The sequence below is a fragment of the Cyanistes caeruleus genome, chromosome 6 (assembly GCF_971803275.1).
Source record: "Cyanistes caeruleus chromosome 6, bCyaCae1.hap1.1, whole genome shotgun sequence".
Taxonomy (NCBI): domain Eukaryota; kingdom Metazoa; phylum Chordata; class Aves; order Passeriformes; family Paridae; genus Cyanistes; species Cyanistes caeruleus.
This window is the reverse complement of record NC_141706.1, coordinates 42,371,881-42,398,811: the sequence shown is the minus strand read 5'-3', so window position 1 is coordinate 42,398,811 and position 26,931 is coordinate 42,371,881. Positions and strand designations below refer to the sequence as shown.

The following is a 26,931-nucleotide window of genomic DNA, read 5'->3' as shown; positions in this document are numbered from 1 at the left end:
TACTTGCTTCTGGCTGTGATAGCATTTTGATGAGTAGTTTCTAGATTGCCTAAGACTGCAAAATTATAGGAAGGTCACACAATCATTAACGTCATTCAAAACTATTTCAAATCCCTAGGAAGTTCATGAGATTCAGAGCAAAGTACTTTGCTTCCATGAGTTTAGAGCTGGATGTTTATCCAGGTGTCCAGTTCCAACATCTAGTTACTGATTTGTGTCATCAAAACTAACTCAGACAAGTGTGAAATCCCTACCATCTAGCAACATCTCTGAGGAGCTACAGTCCCATTCTGGAGCGTGTATTCAGCCACCTAAACCAGTTCAGTGCTTACTGGTCATCTCATCAGCTCATCACCAGGACCCCAACAGGATACATAAATTCCACAATGTCCTCCATAAGAAACTGATCCAGTGGATGTGGTCAAAATACATCACTTTCAGAGACTGAACAGAGGGCTCTTTTAATCCAAGTTTGAGTTTTGAAAACATGATCAAAGTTGTTCTCTTGGAAAGTGAGACAGATATAAATTCCCATTGCAGAGAAGGGATTTGAAGGCAAATCTCTAATCTCCCAAGAGATTGTTTATCCTCTAAGTTACTGGGCTTGCGGTCTGAATTTGTCTTTTAAGCTCTTTCACCTGGCTGAAATAATTAAATATACACTGAACCATACACTCACAAATACTGCTCCCCAGCTAAGGGTTTGAACAGCTTATATTAGAGATTTAAGATTTGTATCTCATTCCCAAGGTAAAATTTATATCTTAAACAAAAAGGACTAGATTGCAGCATGAAATTTTTGAGTCCACCTCATGTTTAGTATATTTTCCTGCAAGATGACTCCACTTATTTCTCCACAAAGACTATCTGTACATGGTGTGAAGTCATCATCTCTTATCCCAAGGCAGAAAAAATAACTGGCTAAATGCAAAGCCAAAAGTGTCTGAGGAGAGAAGTATTTGAGCTAGGGGAAGGAACATGAGGTCATGTTTAAATTAGAGCTTTACATCATGCTGGTTTTTTTTTTGAGATTTGGGGATTTTTTCAGTTTAAAAAGGTTCTTGTTTACTATGTTGAACTACATCAAACACATGCTATTCCTCCATGTAGCTGGAGTTTAATTTGATGTTATTAATTCTACAGGGTAGGAAGTCCTTAGAAGTTACCTACTGACCTCCAGCAATACCACCCTGCTCCTTTTCTGGTTCTTGATAATGCTGTTACATGCTGGATGGTTTTGCTATTAACCTTTTCAAAGAAGATACATTTCTTTCTTTTTCAAAACCCTCTTAATGTTATGCTCAACCATGCTTGTACCTGTCACAACTCTGCATGATTTGTGAGTAAGCATTACTAAGCCTTGCACCAAATGGGAAAATTGGAGGATGAAAAATACATATTTAAAACATCTTTTTAAGGACAGAGTCAGCCATTATTATTTAATCAAATTTTCCAAAGCTAGAATCTGTTACTAAGAAACATTTCTTTATACTTTCAGGTTATAAGTGTGGACTAAACCAGTAATTTCTCTATTTATACCATTTATCATGCTTTGTATGGGGACAAAAACAAAGCTCAGGATTTTCTGTGAAATAGATTAAATGAAAGAATACTTTTTAAATGCAGGAAGACAAAGACACAAGTCAGAAGCATCTTTTAATAACTCATGACAAGTGTGAATGTGACTGAGAAACTTCATATGATCAGATGACAAGCCTAATTAGGGGCATGCTGCTAAGGCAAAAATTGCACATTTCACAGGATCATAAGAGAAGAATATTTATTAGTCCACAGCAAGGAAAAATAAAAATCCTGACAGATCACCTTTCCCAAAGCTGTAGCTGTAGCTTATCTCTCCATCTATACACCTTCCAAACAATCTCTTGCTCTTGTTAAAAGATTTCACTGACGCTTGTCAGGTTGTTTTTAAGCAGTTAAGCCTAGATTTTTCCCAGGTTGCTCACAGAAAAAAAATCCATACCATGACAGAGATATGGTCAGGTGAGAAGCTGTTTGGAGTTTGTGATCTTTTACTTCTGCTCTTCATATTTAACATACACCTACATCTACAGAAATTACTTGTGCAGGATTTATGCAAGTGCAGGGTGAAGGGTGGTTGCTTTTTTAAAATAAAAGATTGAAAATCAATAGAAGCACAATGTGAGATAAGCTAGTGCTCCAAAGATAGCACTTTAGGTACATGTGAACAACTAAAATAATACCACCCAGAACCATTTTCTTCCTGCCTTCATAGGGCTGTATGGTGATCAGCTATCTGTCCTCAAGACATAAAAAGGAGTTCAAAGCTCAAGAGGATCAAAATCAAAAAGCGCCTTTAGGGTATCTTTGCACTTTTCCAGGTCCTTATACTGGAAGGCATCTTCAGTGCCCCTGAAAAGTAACCCAGGCAGGTGACCTGTTCAAGTCACAGCAGCCTTTCTGAAGTACTGCCCTCTTTGAGCTCTGACACACTAAAAGGGTCTCTTTATAACCTTTACTCAGCTGGGGCTTCTTGCTAAACTGCTAGTTAATCCTGCATAAGTACTATGCATCTGATTGGGGAATGGCTTGTTTTAAAATCACTGACTCTTTTTTTACAAGAGGAATATCCACCAGCACAGACAGTCTGCTAATACCTTCACTCCATCTCTAGATTGCCCTGTAGCTTCACCTGTAACCTACAGCAGGTAACACCGTGATGTAAGGTAAATTGCTGTCCCGTGAAAGTAAGTATGTTCAACACACTTTTATGGGCTAGAGCATAATGGAAACAGAGGTGATGTTTGTTGCAGAAAATCTGTATAGGAAACAGCTATAGTAGGCACCCTGGAAACAGGGCATGGGGCAGCAAGCTCCTTTGCTGTAAGGATAAAACCCTGCTGTCAGGGATCTCAGGCTGCAGATAGAGAACTATAGGAGCTGCTGTTTGAGAGACATCATGATTTCACAGGGAGAAGGAAGAGATCCCAGTCACACTGAAACAGAGAGTAGTTTAACTGCTCTTCCATGACCCTCACTGCAGCCTGCCTGCAGGCAGGGTCTGCAGGGAGGAAATGGCTGGAAGTTGTTTCCTGCAAATGCAAATCTCTGAAGTAATAATATGTGGTGTTGGTCCTCAGTCTTATGACCCAGCTGTGAAGACCAGTTAAGAGCTTTTGTGTTCCTCCTATTTCTTCATGTAGGGATGTTCTCTTAAAACAATAAATAAATAAAAATAAATTATATCTATCTATCTATATATACACACACATATATACACACATGTACACATATATATATATATATATATACATATATGTATACACATATATACATATACATATTCTAATCCATTTTTTACTAAACTAATTGAAGAAATTGAAATACAGGCTGAGCATGAGACCATAGTGCATCAGAATGGAGCACCCTGTGCAGTGTTACACGGTGCTGCAGTGTAACACGATTAATTACACAAGTGATGAGGGCAATGGGATATATTGCAAAGAAAGGATAAGAGAAGGGAGCCATCTATGCAAATATTTTGTGTGCATTACCTTAATGCTTGTTCATATAAAACACATTAAAAGATGCCAAATTTTTTTCTTCCACATACACACACAAATCTATTTGTTTAGATTCACGGCAGACTGACTAACATAGTTTTGACACAAGTTCTGATAAGTGCAATGGAATGCACAGAAAACGAGCACACACACTGGTCTGTGTTTGCAGTAAATCTTTAGGAGAGAACATACAAGGCTCTGCATAGCTGGTAATTTTTGGGCAAACCATGCTCTCAAAAACACATGATCTCTTAGACGTCCCAGCTGTCTTCCTTTGAACTGCACTCCTATCAAACGAGAGAGGAAGACATGCCACAAATAGCACACAGTAAACTCACCAAAGAAAGGAAAAACAACCCCCCAAATGAACAGTGTTTCCCTTCACTCAGGCATGAATAAGACATGCTTCAATGGAATTGCATCTTATCTTTATAATTTATGTTCAAGTAGCTTGCAGCAGCCAGAGTCAAATGAAACCAGAGAGCTGAACGCGTGTAACTGAAAGTGATAATAAGGATGGCTCTTTTTATGAGCATCACAAAAAGCAGTAACCAAACAATCACAACTGACTAATGAACTGTTCTGGGGTCTTGGGAGAAAGATTTCTGTAATAAATACTGGAACTACAACACTACATTGTAATGTTAATTAGGTACATAACAGTTGGTAGGCAAAGCAGCTCTCTGATTCACTTCAATAGTACAAAGGGAACAGATCCCCATGGCTTTTCTTAGGCACAGCATAATTTGAAAAATGGGAGGAACTCTGTAAGTATAATTAACCAAATGAACTACCATTTGTTTTGGACAAGATCATGGGCAAGGAAACTAAAGAGCTCAGGCTACACAGGAGTGCATAGAATATCTGCAGATGTATGCTTAACTAATATTTAATGGATCTGATTTTTGAAAATTTGTTGGAGGTAGACAATGAAATACAGCATTTAGCATTAGTAAAATTAATTTGGGCTTCACTTTCTACATATAAGGTGCTTTCAGGGGAATAAAGCCATCTAGTCACATAATCTACTATTAGCCAATCATTTTGAACCTGTTTAATAGTTTAAAACGAAATAGACATTTTTTAATAATTGAATGTTTTGTCATGATGCATTCAGTCTGAAGTCTGAGCACTGTTTTGTGATATGGGAAATCTTGCACTTTTTGTGAACCTTTTGAAAATCCCCTTTATCTCTTCAGTTCTTGCAAAACTGCAAAGAAATCATCAATAAAAATGAGAGGAAAGCTATGTTCCTGCTCGCATTTTCATGTTGAATACAAAATTTACGCTTAGAAAATTCAATAAGCAGTGCATGATAAACTCCAACTAACTGCAAATCTCACCCACATGAAGAATTCTTTAAGACAACCTCTCCTGACTGGCTGTTGAAGCAAAAAACAGACAAGACATGAAGATAAGTCTCCTACCAGTAGTAAGTTCATCTTTTACAGTACACTTTTGAAGTATTTTTTTTAAAGATACTAAAGCACCTTAAAGAAATTTGCATGCTTTTAAAATTTTATTATTATTATTATTACTACTAAATCTGTATTTCTCTTATATTTTGAAAAAGTGCTGTCTCCCTCTCCCAAAAGAAATCCAAAGAAAATTCAGCCTGAGGTATTTACCCATCTGGAAAATTTCATGTCAAAAGTTACTCTTTCATCAAGATCTTACACACCACTTTACACTGATATATAGGAAAAAAATCACCTGCACATAAATATAAATACATTTTTATCTTTATGTGACCTTCCAAACACAAAGAAATAGGTCTCCTACAGGACAATATCTTGTCTACTAGATAGATTGTATTTTTCCCTGAGTGAGCACAGTTTATAAAGCTCCAATAGTTTCCACATCTTAAGTATTTTGCTGTGACCTACTTATTCTCCACAGTCAAAAAATAGCTACTGGATGAAGGAAAATTAAAGAGCCATTATATTAAATTTTGTAAACCTGCCAGGTAAATGAGGGAAAGGGAAGAAATACAGAAGAAAAGGAGGAATCTCAAAACAAAGCACATGAGCCCCTTGAGGTTGAGCATCAGGCCCAATTAGGTTAATAGAGTTTTACTGATTTGGTCCAGTTGCAAAACTGGTTCAAGTCTGTGTGTTCAGAGATGCAAGAGAAACTGACTGTACCTTGCTCCTAGCTAAATATATAGTGAAGAACATGCCTCACACTCCTGTCACAAGAATGCTTCTGGATACTTCTCCCAGTACAGTGGTGAATTACCCTGATCAAATGTCTTAGTTGTGGTGTTCTTTTAAGCCTTCCAATCCTAACACAATATTCACATATCTTTGCTTCCCAATTCTGTCTCACAGCCCTAGCTGCAAATCGAATCCTGCACAGACAGTCACCTTCAGTGGTTTCTCAGCACTTGGCTCTTTGGATGAGTCAGAAATCATTGCTCTGGGTGGTATCCAGCCTGCAATTTGAACATTATGAAATTACAGTATATTTTAAGCACAGAAAAAATATCCTAGATTGCCATCATGGTACATGTAGCTATCAAACAGCGTTAGAAATATACATATGCCGTCAGAATTTTCACCACTTTGGTTTCTAGACAAGTGCAAGTTGTACATAAGTATCTCAGTGGTTAAAGTGCTAGTGGCTGATCTACACCAATGCTCCTGTAAAAGCAAGGGAAATAAAGACTGAAATAAAGAACATGTCTGGTACCCCTAAAATAAATTTTCACTCCAAGTTAATTATGGCTTTCACAAGTCTTTTCTCTAACTGATCTGCTAGCCAATAAAAACACTCAGATCCAAGCCCTAGATAAGTCTGAGAGAAAGATTTGACCTCAGTCTACTTCAGTACAAGTTAAGGATTCAGGAATTGATACCCCTCCAGAGCATTCACTGAGGCTTCCCTCCAGCTCAGCTACATTATCCTCTTTCTGCCCTTCTTTATTAGAGATGCCTTGCATTGGCTTGATTTTTACATCACCGTCTACTCAGACATATTTCTACATACAGGGATTTCAACTGAGAGGTTTGATCTGCCAAGTCCTCCTTCTGACATGCTGCCCACAAGCAGGAAGAAAAAAAAAACCATGAAGATTCTGGACAGCCTCATAAAGTGACTGACAGTAGAGTAGGGCTCTTGATTTTGGAGAGGCATCAGGATGGAGCACCCAAAAATTTCTAGCAACAGCAGATAGTTATCAGAGGATGCCTCTCTGAGCACATTAAAAGGAAAAAAAAAGTTTTTCAGAACGCACATGGAAAAGCTATGGGTTATAAAATCAAAGGAATACAACAAAGACTCACTGGGAGGAGTCTGACCCTTTCCCCTTCTTACTGGCTACATTTAGATGAGAAAGCAAAGGTAGTGAAGAAACAGCAGTGAAGTGAAGAACAGAAGAACAAGTGAAGGCAAAGATGTGGGGTTGGTGTCCACACCCACTCTGCTGACAGATTTATGGCTCAGAGTTTTTTAAGAATACAGTGACAGAGAGGAAAATCAGAAGGCATTAATTACTATAGCAAGGGAAGAATCAGGTAGGAGCTAAATTACAACATAAAGCAATAATCTTATTTTGCTGTTGACATTAATCCTTGAAGAATTATGGTTTTCCACTCTTACCTCCCAGATACTCAAGAGAGACTGGGAGCAAAAGTAAGCATAGAAACAGCAAATGATCCTTTTTGGCAGAACCATGTGCAGCAATTAAAACAAGCAGAGCAGAATATACAAATACAGACATACTTGTCTAGATATATTTCATTACATGCTGTTGTTGACATCAAGACCGGTACTGAGTAATTTTAAGAAAAAGTCAATGTATTAAGGCCGCTATCATCTATGCCACTATTCAAATCAAGAAATTTTCAAATCTTCTGGTATTGCAGGCCTGAAAATCTAACAAATGTTGATGAGACATTACAGAAAGGTTCACCTGCACTTCTTTTTTCGTTACTCACAAGACTTCTTAGAGCTTAAACTCTGCATAAGTCCTCAGAAAATACAGAACATTTCAAAAGAAATGCCTGAAAAGCCTCATTGCTCTTTCAGTCTGGACCTTGAAGAATATGACATTTTGGCCACATTATAGTGCAGTTGATACCTCAGTTATTGCTAGGATCCTTTATAACTACTGCAAGGTCCCTGCCCTGCTTCTGGATTAATTGTTCCTAATTTCTGTTTATCCCTTCTTATCCTCTTCTGTGGTTAAACTAGTTGGAGCAGTTTCTGAGCAGCCATTCTAAGCCTATACCTCAAGTAAATAAAGAGCTAGCACTTCCTCTATTCTGGGACTCAGTAACATCAAGGGGAAAAATTCTTTTCCATCTTCAGACAGAGTAATAAAATATCACTACACTGCTTTTCACAAAACTGCTCCAGTCAAGACAAGGTATGTCCAGAGGAGTGAGTGAGTGTCAGCAAAAGGGGCAAGAAACCTTGAAGAAAAGAGAAGGAGGCAAGCAGCTGCAGTAGCTACAGAGAGAACTGCCAATGAGTCAAACCAGCTTCTAGACCAGCACAACAGCCAGGGCTGCTCTGCAGCTGAGCAGGTGCTGCAGGAGGTTGCAGCAGACTACACTGCCCATTATTTCCACAAGGACAGGGGGGAGAGGCAGTGCAGACGACAGCTAAGCAAACTACAAGCCAGGGAAATGCTGAAGAAGCTGCTGGACAGCAAACAGGCAGCAGCATAAAGTACCCATCACAATGAAATAGAAATGCATGTGCAGAATTACTGTATTGTATTCTGCTTCCAATTCACTTTCTGCCTTAATTAGAATTAATATTTTAAGGTCCTAAGAGAAATCCACCTTACACACGACTGCTCTTGCAGTAATGAGGATTAAATCAATCCTTTCTTCCTTCAGCTGCCCACTGGGAGCAAACATATGGCTTCTGAAAGGGTTTGACCCATTTCCCATCTGCCAGTGACCAAAGGAGAGGTAGTGAAATGCAGCATCAGCACCCATCCATGAGAAGATGGAAGGAGACCTCCTGAAATTAAAGTGAACTGATTCATCAAGCAAAGATTTTGAAATAAAGGAAAGCCTTTTAGTATATCAGAACTCATTAATAAGTACAGGTATACATTTGTATGAGTACATTAGGGTTTCATATAAATTTATGAATGACATTATGATAATGCAAATTCTTCCAAAGCAAATATTCAGCTGAAGTTATTAGTCAGTCTTCAAGATCCCTTTCATCACTATTTTAGTTGCTTGTAGGCAATGCACATGGATAATTTTGAGGTGGAAACTGTTGGTCTTCCCTACCACACAGCAGGATGCAGTGAGTGACTTCTGAAGCTTGTAAATTTGATTACTCCAAAAGCAGCCATATTCCACTAATAATAAGTCAAGGTGATAAATATATCAATTATATTTATTTATATTTCTTTTTACATGCTTATATTTTTATTGATTATCTTTATTTAGTGGAGTAACCCACTGATGCAGCCTCTCTGTTACAGTGGCCAGAGTTCTCTACATCAATGTGCTATATGGTGCAAAGCTATCAAGTTCATTTATTGTTGTTTCAGGATTTCTGTGGTGCACTTCATAATGGAATTGCCAGCAGCAGACTTGTACCAGGACTCTCATCCCAGGATAAAAGAGATTTAATATATGCACTACAGGCTTTTTTGGCATTGTGGAGCATTATTCTTCATACCCTTGTACTTATACCCATCTTTTAAAAATATGCTAAAAACACAGAGAAGGTTTTTATTTCAATATAGATCTATCAAGAAACAACCAGCCAAAGCTTGAGTATTGGCCTTTTCAGGTTTGCCATCAGCTTTGAAGGAATCTAACAGCATTTGTACAGTTTAAGAACAAATTATTAAACATCCCTTCTTGCTGATCCATTTCTCCAAATTCTCTAAAGAACTTCACCCTTCATAAAACTTTCATAAAAAGCAATGCACCTAAATTTGTATTAGTCCCACTAACAGTAACAAAAGTTATCAAGTGCTAGATGACTCACAGATTTAGATTGCTAACACGTTTATCCAATGCTTTTCATTCTAGTTTGTTTTGTTTCTGTTTTCATTCATTCGTTAGGCGGGATCCATCACTTCATAATTTAAACAATTAAAAGAGCACTTTTGAATGAAAGGCTAGAGTTCAGAAAATAAAAATAAACCTTTTAGCTTTAAGTTAACTTCCAATCATTCAGAAATTATGTCTGCTACTTTGACTTTAGGAGAATTGAAGTTCAGAGAGCACCAGTGCCTGATCCAAGCCTCAAGAGTTTACAAATTTAGAAACACATTCTTAGTTTCCTAAGGTAATCAGCTTCACTGATTTCAGAAAGTTATGGTGGTACAGTTATACAGGCAGTAGGTAGCAGACACCAAAAGTCTAACAGTGTTTTCTAGTATTTAGTTTTTTAATTTGGGTCATGTCAGAAAAGCCACAGGAATGTGCTCCCAGAGCACTTCACAATTTCAAACTGCAGAGCAAAGTAGGACAAAACATCCCAAAAATTCACATCACAAATTGTTTTGAGGCCCAAGCAAGCACTTAGGCTAATCCACATATTAGCCACAGGAATGTTTTTTTTTGCCTTCTGAGAAGCCTGGATAGCTTGAGAAAACCAAATAACTCCAAAAGACCAATATCTTTTCCTATATATTTAAGCTGCAGTCTTCAAACCTACATATTTTTAGTTGCATTTCAATTTCTCATTTACATTTTAACTCTGTTGTTACATACAACACATTTTTCTTTAAGAAACTGACAATGAAAGAGACTGGAATGTCTGTCAGATTTAATACTACCTTTATTCTTACCATTAAAATTTCATTTATTTTTATATCTGAACTTTTTTTCTGGAAACTTTGTAATTCTAGCACTACATACAATTCTGAATCAATGTGAGCAAGGAGATTTTTTTCCTTAAATATTAGAAAACTTGAAAGAGATTTTAATTATATGGCTAGTGTTGCAGCTTTTGCTGATTTTTGTTGTTAATATCCCTTAATCCATTAATTTCAAACTTGCCACAATGTTTTAGTCATGTCAACACGGATAAGAAATTTCTCTCTTCAATATCAGAAACTGGCCCTTTAATTGTAAATTCACTTTCCTTATTCTTGAAAATTTATTTGTAAATTTTTAACTAAAATCAGTTTACTGGGAAATAAGACTTTAAAACACATCATTAAAATGTTATATTAACTTTGTACCTGCATTTCTCAGAATAAAATAGAACAAGTTTTAGAATGTTTCTAAAAGGTTTTTAAATTTTGAAAAATGAAAAGCTCTACAATAAATTCCCTGTTTATTTCATTTTCCTATTACTTTGTCCAACAATTTTATAATTCTTTGCAATACAATAATTTTTAGTGATTTTCCATACATATATGGGTGAATGTAAATATATTTTAAAAATATAAAGAATAAACTCATTAAGGCAATAAAGAATTAATGGAAATATCTCTTTTCATCAATTTCATGTAAAATAAAGGGAAAAAATCAGCCCCATCTTTTACATTCAAAACAAAAAATGAAATCCTGTATAATGCATTAAGATAATTTAGTTATGCTACATATCTCTTCATGACCAAGCTGTGATAATCTCACCACAGAAAAATCTAAATGATGGGAACCAAAGTAGCTTTTTCAGTCTTGTTCCAGGATTATTTTTTTTTTACCTGGGAAGTCCTAAAGACTTTTAAATTCTGGCCCATGTCATTGTAGTGAAAATATTTCCTGGGTCTCACTCCAGTCTATGGATAGCTCTGCTTGCCAACTGTGGTACCAGGTCAGTATATGTCTGTCCTTTTGAATACTTTTAAAACCATGAGAAATCTTCAAGCTCCTAAAGAAAATGCATTATTTCCTAGAGGAAAGAAAATCACTTGCCTATTAATCTTGTCTACCAAACTAGTTGCAAAATGAATGCCTAACCTATGTGCTCCAGTTATAATAAAATATGAAATTGTGGCTCTCATTTAGTTTCACACGGAGAAAATAGAACTTATACCAGAATTTTAAGTCCTTCACTGCTATTTTAAAGGTAGTGTTTTACTATGCTTGGATTTATTAAGGAGATCATAATTCAGTATTGTGATCTAATAGTCACAATAGGGGGAAAAAAGAGGCAAAGTCAGCATTGATTAAATTGAGCTACATGTTAGAAGGATATAGCTATTATTTTCAGAAAGTAGCACAACTATTGGTATTGTCTGCTGTTTTGCAGAGGCGAGCAGCCTATTCTTTACAGTATCTGAAATATTAAACATAAACTCAGTAAAAATACTATGTTTACAAACCTAGATTTCTTTTCAAAATCACAGCATTATAAGATTTTTTATGGGGGCTGATGTTAGAGTAAATATAGGATGAATCTATTGTTTGTGACAGATGTTCTAAAGGAACACAGATTTTAATTATATTCTTCTATATTTTCTTAAATTAGGTTTTATTCATCTATGATAAAGCACTGACATATAGACAAAATTAATGGTGAAGAAAACAGATGCACTAAGGCTTCATTAGTTAATTGACTGAACATGATGTTTAGTGGATGATCCATCATTTTTAAAGGGTTCATGTAATATTTCTGACCCCAAAACACCTGTCTAAACAAAAGGACAACGGCAAGTGAATTACAAATACAGGACTAGCACCAAACACAACTGAGATTTCAACACTCTGAGCTTGTGAGCCTAATCAATTTAACCAATTTTATTTATTATATTAAAATATGGTATAAATCTGGATAACCCTGGGCACAAGGGGTGGCTGGGGAGCAGCAGGGCAGAAAGGGCCAGGTGGGTGCTGGCTGGCAGCCGCTCAGGGTGAGCCAGCAGCGTGTGCCCAGCAGCCCAGAGGGCAAACCCCACCCTGGGGTGCATCAGGCACACATTTGCAGCCAGCCAACAGGGGAGATGAGCCTGCTGCCCTCAGTGCTGAGGCCTCACCTCCAGTGCTGTGTGCAGGTCTGGCTCCCACCATTTAGGAAGGTGCACGAATGCATCCGGAGGAGAGCACCATAGCTGGGAAAGGACTCAAAGGTATTTCTTATGAGCAGCACCTGAGGACTCTGGGCTCGTCTAGTCTGGAGAAAAGGAGGCTGAGAGGCAACACCTCATTGAGCTCTACAGCTTCCTGGAGAGGGAAAGCGGGGTGGGAGGTGTTGAGCTCTCTCTCATATTCAGCAACAGGACAGGTGGTTCAAATGAATGGTTCTTTGTTCGAATGATTCAAAGATGTGCCAAGGGAGGTCCAGACTGGGCATTAAGAGGCATTTATTTACTGAGAGGATGGTCAAGCACTGGAACATCCCCCTTAGCTGTTGGTGTTTGATGCCCCAAGCCTGTCAGTGTTTAAGAGGCATTTGGACAACATGCTGGTTGGCCCTGAAGCAGTTGGACAATTGGACAAGATGATCATTGCAGGTTCCTGACAACTTAACTATTCTATTCTACATTATTAAGTATCAACAAGTAGAAAGGTTGATAAATTATCTTTTGTTATTCTTGATATTTCAGACAAGAGAAAGATATTTTTTTTAATCTCTGCAAATCAATAGTGTCTAATTTTTAGACAAAAACTCCGAATATTTAAAAGACTACAGCTGGTATTTCAGAAAGTTCATTCCTTATTTAGCAGCTCATTACATTACACTTCCTTCTTTTCCCCCAGAAAATAAGTTTTGTTTATGGTTTCAATGTGGTTCTCTTCTAACCCTAAAAACACAGAGGGAGACTATCTTTCTGGGTGGCAATAATACACAAATAAAGGGTTTTTTCCCAATTACAGAACATTCTGTCAATTTATTTTGTCAATGACTGGCTTCAGAAGTTCCACAATATCATCAAAAACTGTGGTGGAACTATTATTGGCTCTTTTGACATATAACTGTGTATTAAGGACTTACTCATTAACAGCAAGCTTATTGCCAACAGGCTAAGAATATAGACCTAAAAAGCTTTGTAATGGGATACACAGCATTTCACTGTTAAGCCATTCATCCACATCTGGTCTAGCTTAGCAGTGACCTAAAATCATTACCTTATGATGGCTTCCTCCTAAGTTATGCAAAAGGAACCATTTAGGCCAGTTTTTAAACTGAGGAAATATCCACATCACAAAGGACCCATTAAAACATCCTGCAGAGTCTCCAAGGATTTAAAAAATGAGCTTGCTTAGCCAAAGTTAAATTTATTATTTATAAATAATGTGTTCTTAAATTGCTGCTGATTCATTTTTGCATGCTGTAATCGTACAGGATAAAGCCAGCAGATATATTTTTTGTATATTGTAATTTTTAACTCTTTAACCTTATTTCAAATATGATTAGAAATATTGCATCATACCCATTAAATGGCCATAGAGAAGTTTGCAACGTTCAAATGTTATTTTGACAGGAGCTGAATAGGAGCAGAGGCCTGTGAGGTCTTTAAGCAGCTGTTCTGGCCTGTTTATTTCAGTTGTTACCTTATTCTCCCTCTGCTTCTTGTAGCCCTCAACAAACCCATTCAGCCTGCAGAAACCAAATTTTCCCCCCTCTTCTGCCTGGGATAGCTCTGGCCAAACTCACTCTTCCTGCTCTGTGTTCTTCCCTGAGGCTTTATGCAGACTCTGACTCTCAGCAGCCAGACTGCTCCCAGCTGCCTTTCTGCACCTTCCCACAGTGCAGGAAGCCCTGATACCACAAACACACCCTGGGCACATTCTTCTCTTCCTCACAAGTCCCTTCCCTGTCTGCCCAAGCATCCTTAAGGGACATTGATCCCGTGTTTAGCTCTGCCCCATATTTCTAGCAGCAAGAATCACTTCTCTAGAAATGAAAGGTTTGTTACAGGTCACGTAGGAGGTCATGGCACAGATCTTTAACACCCTCTCACGTACCTGCACGTTCCTGGTCCATGACTGCAGGCCTGCTCTCACACCTGTGCTAGCACAGTGGGCATTTGGGGTGGGGAGGAGACACCTGAGACTTTGCTGTGCATCCGTGCATGACTTTGCAGACAAGTCTGTCTGACATTGTTGATGACAACAACAAGCATAGAAATATAACACTAATACCAAAATGGATCACCCTTCTGTGTTTGGCTTATTTGTTTCTAGGATCTACAAAAAAACCTGGCATCTACCGTAACTACTGTTAACTTCTCCAAAACCAGGTTGAATTACATCAGCAGATGGAGCTGTGATTTTTGACTCTAATGTTGTTCCTGCCTTCCTACTTCATCACTGTTATCCCTGCTTTGTCATTAAATATTACTTCATTCCTATGGCTATCATAAATAATTCCCATAAATTCACATTTTACCACCATACCTTAGATCAAAGAATTCACTGTTCAAAACCTTGTTTCCCATACAACAAGCACCTTTTATTTTCAGATTTAGTACTAGGAATTTTTTATATTCCAAATAAGAGCGAAACAAAATCAATAAGATGCTAAGACATTATCAAACATTATAGCCCACTCCACATAAAAATCAATAATTTTTTCAATCTTGCTTTCAAGCCATGGATACCTTACTTGGCCTTTTAGAAAATAAAGTCACTTCTTTAAACCTTCTGATGTGTTCCTGAAGTTTTTGGCTATTTTACACTTTTAAAGCTATATTTGAAAAATTGAAGCCAGAATAAAATTTGATAAGATTATTTTATCATCTCTAAAGAAGGCAAAATACTCATGTTAGCTTCTTCAAAAATTAATTTATAACTTACCTGCATAGTATTAATGGTACTCAGATCATAATCAGCTTTCTAGTACACAAAAAAATATTTTAGTGCTTCACACGACTATAATAGCAACTGGAACTTCACAAACAAAACTAGTAACATTTTTATTTCCTGCCGGGAAACTGAGGAGCAAGATTATTCCCAAATCTTTACAGTCCCACAACCCTTTATCAAACCTTTCAATCTCAAATGAGGCACATACATTTCTAATGTTTTTGCTTCTTCCAAGAATTCAGCTTGGCTTTGTTCAATTTTGTGACATTTTCCTTTGGGAAATCACAGAATCAGGGGGGAAAAAAAAAATTACCCTAAGCCTTGAATAAGACCTCCAGATTTATATTTCCATTAGAAGTGAAACATGAGAAGTCAGCAGGAGTTGAGTTAGATCTGTACCAAGAACTAAGCACCACCTGAGGCAGGATTCAGTGGCATTCCTGTCATAGGTGCAGCAGAGAAATAACTGTGAGAGGGAGGAAGTGCTAAGGTAGTTTGAAGAATAACCTTACACTGATGTTTTGGAGCAACTCCAAAATATAATTTATCAGCATGCAATACTATCACTGGTAATAAACCCCACTCAGTGCTGCTGTGCTGCACACCCTGCTCCTCCCAGCCTCTGCACAGCTCCCAAGGGAGCACTGACAGCCTTCCTCCTCATCACTGCTGCAGGAATTATCTCACTGGGAGCCACTAAAGTACCATTATGCCTTGTTAGCTCCCCCAGTCTTCTTTTAAAATTTAAAAAAAAAAAAATTCTCAGAAGCTTGGATTTTAGGGGGGAGTGCTAATCAAGCTTTCCATGCTGTGTTTCAATATGTTCTAGATTTGTTACTTGTAGTCAACGTCCCCGGTGACCACACATCTGTGTCAAGTGAATGATTAGCTATCAGTCTCCTTTCCCACCTTGTTCATCTACTCCTATAATCTCTTTAAAGAACAATGTTTTTCCTCACGTTGAAAAAGGGTATTATTGGTATTGCATTACCCAAAATGTGTAATGCTCTGTGACTAATAACATTGCTGGACTTTTCAGACTCTCAAGATGACAGAGTTGCTAATTGATCCATAATTTTTTTTTTTTATCAAATGGCTGGTGATCTGTCCTATATTTACATCGTTACCAGCTTTCTAAAGAGTCACTGCACAGAAATTTGGGGGTTATCACATTACCTTTTTCATCCCATTTGAATCTAACTGATTCTGAGATATCTTAGAAGATCTCTTAGAAGAAGAAAGAGAACTACCTTCTGCTTGAGGCCAAGCTGAAGAGTTATGAGTTATCAATCAGAAAAGGAGGACTTAAATAGAGTGTTATGCCACAGATTGTATTTCCCTCACTTTCAGTAAAATGATTTGAAAGGCTGGAATAAATCACTGTGCATCCTGGCCCAGGTGACAGCCACTTCCAAGTATTCAATTCCTCCACCATTTTTCTCTAAAGGGATTTATTCTACCCAAAGATTCTTTTCTCGGCTGCCTGTAGGGAGAAGTGAAATGCTGGACTTTCTTCCACTGGGCTGTCAAGACATGTTATTCTGCTGAGCAAGGATCTTCAAGTACCCAACACTAATCAGCCCAAGACAGGCTAATTATAATCCCTGAGGCTGCCTCCAGTCTAGGAAAATATTGCTAAAAAAAACACCCTATGAGCCTTGCCAAACTGGCATTTTTCCTAGCTCCAAGTGGTATCAAATTTCACTTTCAGACTGTGTAATTTTCAGGTTGGATATAGCTGGGGGAAATATCATTTCACAGACTGAAGGTTTGTTGAGGTTCTCTATAACCTCTCCCTTCCCTGTTCTCCCATACCAATGAAAGCACCTGACAAAAGAAAAAATGTTATTTTATTGTCATACTTTTGCTTAAGTAATGGCTATCCATAGTCTGAATTTATTAAGGATTAGTGAAAACCATGAAGTATTACTAAGATTAAAAGAATCCATCAACAATTAACAGTCAGTAAGAACAGAGAAATGCACAATTCAATTTCTAAACTATTCAATAAAGTTCAAGAAAACACGATGTTGGAGTTCACATATGCTTAACACTAATTTTAGTTGCTGAGTTTAGCAGACTAGTTCGTTTTATTTACATATTAAACACATCCCAAGGTGTAATTTTTAACAATTCAAAAGATGATTATAGGAATCAGAGCTACCTGCCAGCATATAGCACTAAGACAAAACTGAAGTGGATTCTAAATGATATTGGGAGTCAGAAAACAATAGAGGTTAATTTGAGGTCTACTTTTACTCTTTATTACTCATAAAGTGCCTTTCTTGCTGTGTTCCTCTTCACTGAGCTATTGGCACATTAATTGGAAATATACACCCTTAGCTTACTTGAGACAGCTATTCTGGTTTCAAAAATAAATATTTATTAGGCTGGAAAGAGCAATATCTCCACAACCCAGGGGACTGCCTAACTCAGAGCAGATGTTAGTCCCATGTATCCTACGTCTCATTTTAATGCATATCCATCTGTCAATAGCTGTTTTGGGTTGTGTGCTCTCTGAACAAAACCTAGGCAATAAAGTTTCATGAAGATCAACAACTGGTGTTTTGATGAGTCTGCAATGACTGAGAAGACAGCGCTCGTAGAACAATTCTTATCAATCTCTAATTTTGGAAAGGAGCCCTTGGAGATCATGCAAAAGCATGGCAGGTGCCCTTTTCACAAAACCCAATAAATTCTTTTCAAGTAGAATGGCATGCACATATTGCCCCAAGCTTCACAGACCAGGTGGTGCTGCCTCTCTGTCTATATGGAAATCACTCTGACTCAGCCAATAGAGATATTTGCCTGGTCATTTCAAACTTAATTGTAGAATTAAGCTGATATTTTCAATTCAGCAGGCTCACTAGTTTGAGCACTACTTTAGTAGTATTTATTTATTTACTGTAGTATTTTACACTACTTCTACATTTAATTTTGTGCTGCCAAAACCATTGAGCTTTCAATACTTTTTGTAAATTTAAAAAGTAGAACATTCTGTAAATGTTCTACTGTGCAATCTTTTACCTAAGACCAAAAATCCCCAAAGCTAGTTTCCTTCCTTTAGCTTTTAACATTGCATTTTGCAGCACCCACATCTCTTTTGTTCAGCCGTGTTTCCTTGCACCACTCTCTCTGGTATCTGCTACTCTCTTGGCTGTCTGTATATCTGTGTGTGTGGAGTTAAACTGGCAGTGGTGTCACATACAGAGTGGTTTGCAAAGGGAATCAATCTCCTTATGTCCATTCACAGCTGGAGAGCAGGGAGGGCAGGTATAGAGGCAGGGTGAACTGGGGATGTTTAGTATCAGATCCAGAAGTGGTTTCCAGTCTCCTCAATCCACGTATCACAGGCTGCTATCTGGTTGTAGCTTATAAATTCTCTGACCAACTATTATTCTGTATCCTTTTACACTAAAATTTAAACCCAGGAATTTCTTATTCTAGTTTCAGTACATTTTGATGACAAGCACAGGAGGTAGAACTCCTAAGCTCTTTACTGAAACAAATACTAATTAAGTACCAGTGGTCTACAGAACTCATCATTCAAAGCCTCAAGATGCTGATAAACAATTCTCTATATTGCCTAACAATAATAGGAACAAGAGACATCTGAGGGGGATTTATCTGTCTCGACTGAAGTGGCTTTACAAGTTACAGCAAAGAAAAGGGATCACATAGGTGGGACCAGCAAATGAAACTGAATTTCTAATGCAATTCAAAATGACAAAGCAGAACACAAGGAGTAACTAAGAAGTTTCCAGTGTAATTCACAGAAATACAAAATCAAGCTTCTCCATTTATTTAAAAGTTTACTTTAAAAAGCTACTGTATTGCAAACAGGTGTGAAGCACTTAGGGGGTTAAAATTATTTTCTTCTGAAAGAGCTGGCACCATTATTGCTGATACACTGTTTATACATCATGCACAGAGTATACTTAGATTCCACCTTCTCCAGACAGAAGAAAACCCAAAATTCCCTAAATATTTTCAAAGTTTATCTGTGCATAATAGTATAAAAAAAACTACTCACTGTTTTTAATGACCTAGTAAAATTCTAGGATGAAATTTTGGGAAGGAATAAGATTAGATGGCATATTAAGGATATATAGAATAGACCCTGCATATTTTAATAGCTGACCCTTAAAATGGCAACTTACATATCTGCTGTGTCATTGCCTTAGCAACAGACTAGACATGCTGAAATCTGACAGAGAGCAGGCTTTTCTAGCTGAAGCTATAGGTTTTAGGGGGAGAGGGTTTTAGCAATTGAAATCTGATTTATTATTCTAAAAAAATGGTATGTTTTAGGTGACTAGCAGTGCAGCTTAAAGTACAGGAAGGACACATTCTGGCTTGAAGCAGCCTCTTCAGCAGGGAAAGCTATTTCCAAGCATGATCTAACACACTTGGAAATTGTAAGCAGCCTGGAGTAGCTTCAGGCAACAACTTTGAAAGATGTCCTTATTTGAAAACATTCTCAATAGGCCATAGTTATTCCATCAATAGCACTCAGCTCTGAAGTACAGTTTTTCATGATAAAAACTAAGCACCCAGGAAAGTTTATTATTAGCTTTTTCATCATTAACTAGTATCTTGTTTGAGTTCCTTTAAGGCTCGCTTTGCAGCATCAGCTGAAAAACTATTTTATACAGCCCTCAAACTTGACAGCATCAGGCTCCTTTCTTCTTGTTTTGTGTTCATTGTACATGTTCTATCAGTCTCTCCAATAAATACCTCTCAAAAATGGTTTTTTTAATGTGTGTATATATATAATTGAAAGGGAAAAAATGTAATAGAATCGACCGTTCAACAGCATTTCTTGATGGGCTTGGTTACCAACATCCAATGTTTTACTGTGTAATGCAAAAAAGGCATCTGTCCTTATTTCCAATTTTCTACCTAATGAGCATAATATTTCATTTTGTAGGTACATTGTTTTCCTTTTTTATCTATTTTGCCGACATGTTTTGTTGTATTGACTCTCTTGGCAGAAAATATTCTGTCACAGCAATCTGTTAAAACAAAGGAGGAGCACTTATCTAGCCAATAAAGGAAATGCTGTTCTAAAACTTTCAAAACTAATGTGGGGTTTTGTTGTTCTGTGGGGTATTTTTTTGAACCAAGAAGTGCACAGAACCTTTTCCTTTCTGTCGCAAATTAAACTCATAAAGATGCAGCTTTTTGCTTCATTTTAACCAATACAGTCAAGATTTGTCTAAAACACTATGGTAAGCAGATACTCCTCTTTGGAAAACTAGAATATTCCAAGCTTCTCATGTTAATTTGCAGCCTAGTTTGTAGCAGGTTACAATAATTTCTTGCCTTAAGTCCCTTGAAAGCATAGGATGGATCTCCACTAGAAGCTCAGCTTTATCCAATGAGACCATGACCAATAAAAAACAACCAAACTCAGAAAACAAACAGAAGCACAAACAAGAAAATATAGACAAGCAAATAGAAGATTATAATTTTTTTGAGTTCTGTACAAGCAACAGGAAAAATAGCTTTTTCTCACAGGTCTGCCGGAGGTTTTCCAAGAAACTTGGGCATGTTACTTATCCCTTATAAGGAAATATTTAGGAAAAGTGAGAATAAAAATTATTCACCTCAATTTAAGCTGAAAATCAAGGCAAACGAGAAAAGATTTGACTGTTTCTCAGGTGTCTTTACAGCCCCTAGCTCTGTAAGGGCTCTATCCAAGCTTCAGTAGAGAGATCTGAATTCTGTTATTTTAAAACATAGTAATAAACCTGAAGTCCCACAAGTTTTCTGTATCTAAACTTTCATGAACCACTTTTTAGAAACTGTCCAGAAGAAATGTTACATTTTTCCAAGGGATTTAAAAGAGAACAGGATGACAACTTAGTAGAAGAGAGCAATTACAGGCATACAATTCGGGAACAGCAAGTTGGAATGAGAAAGTTTAGACACAGAGGAAGTCAACACATGATGGAATTGAGAAGAGTTGAAAACAAACACATGTCTAAGATAACCTGCAAGAGGACTTATGGAGTTACATGGGTGCATTTTAAGACTGAAGGAGAGATTCAGCTATAAGCTTTTAAACCAGAGGAAAAATGCCACAAAAATCACACAGAAAACAAACAAACTTTTATGTATTCACATACATTCTTCATTTTATCCACGCACCAAGCTGGCAAAAAATTAATATTCATATTTTACAGCACATGAAGCAACTTCATGTCTGCATCCTAATCCTGAAACTGTGACAACTTCGAAGTTACAAGAGAATCAGTACAGAGCAGCTCTTGAAAGACTAAAAGCATGTACAAAAATAATAGATGTACAGTAAGACAGAAAGCAGAACGAATTACTGCCGTTGGGTGCTTCTTCAGTCCAATGCCAGGAGTTCTTTTTAGTACAACCTCATGCTAACAAAGGCTGTCTAAGTGTGTCAGTTCCCACAAGACACTGTACCATGGAGGCTGAGAGTGTGGAAGTGTTTAGAAGAGCCTTTCTACTGCCTCACCCTACAGAACTGCCAGTCTTCCAGAGCCAGCTCCTTGCCCTGAGCCCTCTTACCAGTTCCACAAGCCACTGGGCTGGCAAAGGTAAGGGAGTGTCAATACAATTTCCAGTGCTCATTCTCCACCCTTAACTTTGATACTCTCCTCAGGACATAAAGATTATCCCCCAGGCTGGAGGACACTCCTTCTATCTACAAGCTACCTCCACTTCCAGGCACCTTCGAAGACGTTCTTTACACTGAGGGAAAGTCTCTCCTTGCCTGGCACCGCGACTGAGCGCTGGACAAGCAGGAGGCAACAGCATTTTGGCCAAGTCTGCCAGGACAAACCTGCATCTGACACAAGCCATGAGAGCTCACGCAGAGCAGAGAGTATTCCTGGCTTGAAACATCTTGTCTGAAAGTGCCAGACATTGTAAACTGCACAGAGCTGAATTTTCTGACCTTGAAGGGATGAAAAGCTGAGTCAGCCTTGCTGTGAGTCAAAGCTCTCAGGATTCCAGATATTTGAAACCTGTCTTTCATGCACCAAACAGGAAGGGAAGAGCTATCTGGATTGTGTTTTAATTTATTTCCTCTTTTCCTCAGAACCAAAGCTTTTCTGAAAGCTTCTTAAAAATAAGTAAAATTTTGCTTCAGGAAAGCATATTTTGATACCCAAAGAGTGATTTTTGTGATGATCCTTCTGGCATTATATATACATATAAATATGACCATACCAAACTAGTTGAAGGATTTATAGTACACACTTTAAGCAGTTTTTTTAATAGATATGAAGCAAGGATAGATACTTTTATTTTTAAATCTACAGAAAACATAAAACTGAATATGAGGGAGACAGTGCTCCACAGGTCTCTGTCCAAGAGCATACAGGCCTGCACAGCAAGCAAGGTACAGGTGGCCTTTAAGCGCTGACAAAACAGAAAATGACTACAGTAACAGCTTGCTGGAGTTAGAAACACAGCTGAACTCCACCTTGCCCTCTGCCAAAGCCTCCAGAGGCTGAGAAGCCCAAGATGGGAGCTGCCTTTTCAGGAGAATTCTGATGTCAGATATGATGCCCATCCATTGCCACTTTCACCCACTGTATGCCCTGTTCCCTCACTCTCCTTTAGGTTCTCCATCCAGCCCAACTCTTCCATTGATTCCTTCCTTTCCTGTGGAACATCTTGGTCCAGGCTGAGTGACTCATAGGGGAAACACATACAGCTTTCTTATTTTCTGCAGCTAGAATCTGCTTTAATGAATGTCTATTTTTACAGGAAAGGAAAAGTCACCTTTATCCTGTCCAGTCCACAGAAATGTTAGTATTCTGAGATAAATTAGCTACAAGATGATTTTTTGATGTCATCTTTTCATTCATGTATTATTAATTTTGTCCCAGTAACACCAGTATAACATCTCACTGCAAAATGTAAAGATATTTCATAAAACATGGGCCATACTTACAATGCAAAATATAAATATAATATATATTATAATATATAATGTATGTATATAAAATACAATATTTCAACAGAGAAACATAATATCTTTTAATACACATTTTTTTTTTCTTTTTAAAAGCAACTCTGGAACTTCAGACATTTTGCCCCTCCCTGAGGATAGAAGCATTCAGCAGAGACCAGGAAAAAATCAACCCCAGAATTTTGTAAATATTTCTTTCATGACAGCAGCAATGACTTTTACAGAAGGGTGCAAGTAGACTAGGACATGGCATGGGAACTTTTCTAAGTTGTTTCTAACTCCTCAATTATTTTGAAGGAAGTATTTCACCATCATTTTGGAAATGCCACCAATTCTAATCAATACCTGAGAACTTCTGATAGAGATCTGCTTTGACTAAACTTTAAAGGGATGTGTTCCTGTGCACAGCTTCATTCCAGATCTGTCAGAGGTGGGAGGCACAGGACACCCACCCACTGCTCTACTGTAATGTGATCCACAGGGGATAAAGCTCAGATCACAGGGTTCCTCAACTCCTCTCTAGAGAAGAAGGAAAACTTCCTTCCATTGAGGGCATGCTCTGGTCCCCTCTAGGCAGGCTTTGCATTGCCATATGGTGAAAAAAAAACCCTAAGAAGTGTTAGAATTGTACCAACTTCATTGCTGTGGTCAGGTTTTGTCATCAGCTCCTACAGCTGCTTTGGGAAGAACCAAGCTTCTGTTTCTCTCTGCATTGAGTGCTAAGCCATGTAAGAACTACTTAATTGACGATGCAATAAAACCCTTCAGAGCAAAGTAAAGATTAAACAGTAACATCCTTTCAGTTCACTGGTACACGCCCATCTCCAACTCCACGCCAGTGTGATTCTGCACATACAGGAGAACCCTGGCCTTCAGATTGACTGCCCAAATTCAGCTGCTTCAGGGAAGAATACATGTATTTACAAAACATACTGCCCTCAGTGATGGTACAAGGCCAGCTGTGAAACAAAGCTGAGGGCAACACAATGCTATCTCACTTGTACCAGTTATGAATCTGCCCCAACAAGAAGCAAAACTGTATTATATCTTTAGTGTTTCTACATTTGGTCATGCTCTGACTCAGTCAATCAAGCTTGCTCTTCATAGTAAGACTCTCTTCATCACTCCATACTTTTCCATATCCTCACATGTAGATCTCAGTGCAACATACAAAAATTGGGCCCATACAGAAATTAACAGGACGCATTCTATAATCGAATTATTCAGCAGGAGTCAGAATCAGACAGCATTACCAAGAATCAAGTAGTGTCATTACAGCTCCATAATTAGCAGGTGTTTCCCAGGGTAAGCAATGCTGTGAGAAGTGAGAGGAATAGAGAGTAACAGGAACTTTTTTTAAAGTGTTTAAAAAAACAACATGGTTTGTATTCTTATTATTAGGGGGAAAAATAAATTCTTCACTGGGGACTTCATAGTAGGTCATGCGTCCATTAATACCTTCAAAAGTTGTTCTTTTTCATCCAGGATGTGTCCCCTAAGTTTTAACATTGATCTGAGAAATTCTAGTTGTAATTAAGTCACTTTAAAAATCTAAGACAATACACTTTTTATTATTACTGTCATTGATGATAATAAAAGCATGACATTTAAACCAGAAATATCTTACATCCATGTCTTTTTAACTGTTGTTTTTTGATCCCTAAAGCTGCATGTTCAAGGCATTGCTCACCAGCTCTCTTCACACTCTGACACTAGGCAGACATCAGCTGTCCTGCCCTACCCCCATCCTCCTGCTAACTCATCCCTTCTGAGTTTGCCTGATGGGAACACAGCAAGTGCAGGAGACCACTACTTTCATACTGTAAAATACATCACAAATAAATAAAACATCATTCTAGTAATTAATTTACAGTCATTTGCTTTGTGTTTTGCAGTGGGGAAAAAACCCAACAGATGTACCCAGACCATGCTGGAAAAAGCATATATGATTCTGTACAGACTGTCTAATTAAGATATGAGAGCTCTATTCCAGCTTGTGCCAGACAACACCATCACACACACCCCTATGAGGAGTAGTCAGACCTCATTATATTTATTACTTTTTCAAATATAAGGGGCCAAACCCCACAATAAATGTTGATATCACTAAAAAAATTAGCGGCTGCTTTTTTCTTGCTGCACTTTTGAAATATCAACTACACAGGGAGAAACAGAGCCAGAGACCACTCCCTAATTCCTAGTGGACATATTGATCAATTAAAATGACATGTGTCTGGTCTTTTCTTTCCTTCTAATAACAAGCAGCTGAAAGACAATATTTCAAATATGCAAAATCAAACAATAATGTTGTTACATAGCATCCAGCAAGATTAACTTGAAGTTAAGCAAAATAAAACTAGCCTCCAGAAGCAAGACCTTAATACCACATAAACAAATACTAGACATTGTAAAGAATTAATAAATACTGTAGCTATGATTTTAACCTGCTTCCTAAATGCAAAAGATAGGTGTTATCTTCTGAAGATAGAGGTGGAAACCTTTTTAATTATTCTTATTATTTTGTTCATAGCAAACACCCTCAGAGTGCTTGAATCTTTGGCTACACCTTTTACTGCAGTTGCAGCAGAAAAAAAAAAGCTTGTTTTCCTTCCAGTAAAAGATAGATCTAAAATTCACTAAATTCATCTTATAATTTAAAAAAAAGAGCCAAAGAAAGTAATACAGTAGAAGAGCTTAAAGCTACAATCCTTTCAAAATATTTGGTTATTGTTTGACAATTAGATCTGTTTTGCTTTTTTAAGAATGCCAGTAGAAATAGGACAGTACTGAACCATGTTTGAAATCAATACTGTTTCAGTTGCTTGTTCAGCACCAGTTTGCACAGTATTTTCTGTGCTATCATGCTATGGAAGGCCAATGAAAGTAAATAGGTGATGTTCATGCTATTGAGATAAAATAGACTCAAAGAGAAGATAAAGATAATAGGAATGCTTAAATGAAGGGACAGGGAAAGGAACAGGCTCTGTTTATGGCATTAGAATTGAAAACAGCAATTCTTTCCATTTAAGCAAATCAGACAGTAGCTACTTTAATTGGATTGAGAAATTTAAATATATTCTTTTCAAATATTCAGGCTATTACCATAAATGCAAAGGCAAGTCTAAACATTCAGACTGAAAGCATTTTCTGTAGGCCTTTGTCTTAGCCTGTCTGCCTGAAAACAATATTTAGGCATGCAGCATCTTTCTTCAAAATGATTTTTACAGGGCAAAACCCACACACTTACATTAGGAAAACCTCATAAAACAGGAAAAAATAACCCTGCAATTAAGAACAGCACAATATTTTGCAACTTACCATGTCCTGTTCAAATCATCCTCTTTTGATGTTTACGGCACATCTGTAAGATGCAATACTAGGAGGTGCCTTGTGTGACCTGCTGCATGATGCTGTGACATCAGTTCAGATGATGCAGCTCATTATGGGAAAGACTGCTGTTGCCATGGCAACTGAGATGTGATACGAATCCTTACTGCATTTCCAGGGGAGTCCGAGACAATACGGAAGCCCTTTAAAGAAACAGACAAAATGCAAACAGGCTTTTAAAGTATGGTGCCACAGATTTTAGAGCCCATGTTAGTACATGCCTGTTGTTAAGGAATATTTTAAACAAATTATTCCTACGTGGTGACTCAGAATTGAGATGTATGAGCTATAAATTATTTCTTCATTTAAAACTTAATATCGTGTGTGTCAATTTAAGAACAAATTTTATAAGTCAAATTCG

At 37.5% G+C, this 26,931-nt stretch overlaps 1 protein-coding gene across 5 annotated transcripts in view; it reads right to left on the bottom strand.

The window, feature by feature from the left end:
- Nucleotides 1-26,713, bottom strand: part of AKAP6 (A-kinase anchoring protein 6) — a 258,048-nt gene extending 231,335 nt beyond the window's left edge. For 4 of the 5 annotated variants that reach the window (XM_086894836.1, XM_086894837.1, XM_086894838.1 and 1 more), the window contains exon 1: nucleotides 26,502-26,586. The gene's annotated coding sequence lies outside the window, so the exon portion shown is untranslated. Of the gene's footprint in view, nucleotides 1-26,501 lie in introns of all 5 variants that reach the window. The other variant, XM_023929184.2, reaches the window with a different exon arrangement.
- Between the last annotated feature and the right edge of the window lie 218 nt (nucleotides 26,714-26,931).